Source organism: Molossus molossus, unplaced genomic scaffold (genome assembly GCF_014108415.1).
Source record: "Molossus molossus isolate mMolMol1 unplaced genomic scaffold, mMolMol1.p scaffold_m16_p_3, whole genome shotgun sequence".
Taxonomy (NCBI): Eukaryota; Metazoa; Chordata; class Mammalia; order Chiroptera; family Molossidae; genus Molossus; species Molossus molossus.
The window spans coordinates 80,380,662-80,383,371 of NW_023425366.1; the positions used below are offsets into that span (position 1 = coordinate 80,380,662).

Below are 2,710 nucleotides of genomic sequence, written 5' to 3' on the forward strand. Positions count from 1 at the left end.
TTCAATCCATAATAGTATGTAATGCACAGCGAGGCAGTCCCAGATAAAAGACATCTGTGGCATCTTGCTGACCTCTGCCACCTTGTTTTGCCTTTTAGAACTTGTTAAAATAACTGTATTTATTTCTTAACACTCAGCTTTTTAACTCTTACTTTGGGAACTCTGAACTCTGAATGGGTGCCAACCAGTTTCTAACATGAAGAGTCCATCCCCTTGCACTCTGTCTTGGTCTTGCCTTGGTTTGATCTTTTCCTGTACAGTGAGTTGATTATGATGGCCTTCCTCCCCCAGCCTCATCCATCCATGCCCACTCCTGAGCTTCTGAGCAGGCCATACCTGCCAACCCAGATTCTCCATGCGGCTTAAAATATCTGCCAGCATGTGCTCCTCCACCCGGTAAACTGGGAGCTCCTTGAGACAAGGACTGTGCCTTGTTCGTATTTGTTTACTCAAGGCTTACAATAGTGCTTGAGCACATAACAATTTTCTACAAAATGTTTTCTGAATAAATGACAAAGAACAAATCAATTTTACAGTGAAAATACATGAGGAAGAAGGCTCAATGAATTTGACAGTGAGCCTGGATCTTTTTGTTTGTTCTAGAAAGGAGAATGTATCTCCACATGCATGGATATTCTCCTCTGCAATCACACTTAGGCTCTGCCTTCCTGAGATACAGAGGGAAAGGGAAGAATAAGTAAAGGGTTATCGTGAATGTCATACTCTCGTGCTTCATTCCCGCGTCCAACCAGCACTTACTGAGCACCAGCTGAAATCCAGGAACTATCCAGTCTGTATGTATTCAAATATTCAAAGAAGAATCCAGTTCTGGTACTTCTTTGGGTCATTATCTATTATGATTAACCGATATAAATTAGCAAGATGATACTACTCAAGTATTTCATTTATATGCCACCTCTTCCACCAAAAACAATTGAGAATATTTACAAAAACTCATATAATGCAGAAGTGTAAAATAAATAGTTGAGAAAGTCAGGAAAAGTGAAAATCTCAAACAAATGCAGGTCCTCCAGGACTCTGTATCTAGTGCTAGAAGTGAGCAACAAACCTGGCCAGAAATTACCTAGGGACTAATAGATTGAAGACATATTCAATTATAAGATTTGTGGTAAGAAATAAACATATGCTCACTTCGGCAGCACATGTACTAAAATTGGAACGATACAGAGAAGATTTAGCATGGCCCCTGCACAAGGACAACACGCAAATTTGTGAAGCATTCTATATTTAAAAAAAAAAAAAGAAAGAAAGAAAGAAATGCAACTTTTCCTTATGTAGAGACCTGTAAGTAATTTCTTTCTGTGTCTATATAAGGGGAACACTATGGAGATTTGCAAGTCAAGACAACATATTAAGAACACATGGAAATACTCACTTTAACTCAAGTAAATAGAAATATTAAATAGAATATATTAAACTACACTTATGTTATGTACTTAGCTTATATAAAAAGAACAGTGAGAAATACCCAAGTGCTAGAAACGTAGTGATTTAGAGCTGAAGTCTGGCAACTTATGGTATAGAAGGCAGACCTGGGAGTAAACAGAGTTATAGGGTCTGGATATCAGTACCAAGGTGAGGATAAGAGGGGGAGTCACAAGTCCCACCCCTGTGGTGAAAACCAAAGCTGGGCTTCCTCTGAGAGAACAGGACCTGGGAAGCAAACATATTCACTCAAGCCATGGTTGGGAATAGTTTCCCATGTGATTCTAGGATCTTGGATCTGTGTCACATGATTGTGGAAGCCTCGATACACTAGCTCAGTCCAAAAAATCCAGAGCCAAACATAAGAACTTGCCCAAGTCCCCAACCCTGCCAAGGCTGCAAAGGGAAAAATCTTCACAACCCAGGGTATACACAAAGCAGCAGAGAGAGAAGATAATGCCCAGAAAAATGAACCCAAGACAATAATGACAAAATGTATGAGAATGTTTGCATCAAGAAAATGACAGACATAAATCACACCAAAGAAATAATAGTACAATGATGCCCTGGCCAGTTTGTCTCAGCAGTTACAGCGTCGGCCCGCAGACCAGAGAGTCCTGGGTTCAGTTCCTGATAAGGGCACGTACCTCAGTTGCAGTTTGTCCCTGGCCCTTGTTGGGGTCATGTGGGTGGCAACCAGTCGATGTGTCTCTCTCACATCGATGTTTATCTCTCTCCCTCTCGCTCTATCTGAAGATAAATGCAAAAATGTCCTCAAGTGAGGATAAAAAAATAAAAATTAAAATTAAATTTTAAAAAGAAAACAAAAATTAAAATTAAATTTTAAAAAAGAAATAATAGTACAATGAAAAAGAGATTTTATAAGTATGTTTAAAGTCCTCAAAGACATACAGAAATTATTTTTCTGAAACAAAAACAGAAAGTTATGAAATAGTACATTGATATGTAAAAGCCCAACAGAATTCAATATTAGATTAAAACAATAGAAAAGAGAATAAATTTGAAGAGAAACCTAAGGACATTTTCTACAATGAAAGAGAGAAAAATGAATTTAGTTTAAAAAAGATTTTTAATTATGACACATGAAAGGGCATATGAGAAGACCCAAAACACACCTAAAGAGCATTCCAGGGAAAGATAGAGAAACTAGGGAGAGGCCATATTAAAAAAAATAATAGTTGAAAATTTTTCAAAGTGAAGAAAGATGAGTCTTTATTTTGTAAATGTCAATTAACTACACTGA

At 37.6% G+C, this 2,710-nt stretch overlaps 1 non-coding gene across 1 annotated transcript; it reads left to right on the plus strand.

Annotated features, from left to right (window-relative positions):
• Window positions 1-1,144: 1,144 nt before the first annotated feature.
• Window positions 1,145-1,252, plus strand: LOC118642959. Its single transcript, XR_004961868.1, has one exon. It is a non-coding gene; the product is annotated as a U6 spliceosomal RNA (small nuclear RNA).
• The last annotated feature ends 1,458 nt before the right edge of the window (window positions 1,253-2,710 follow it).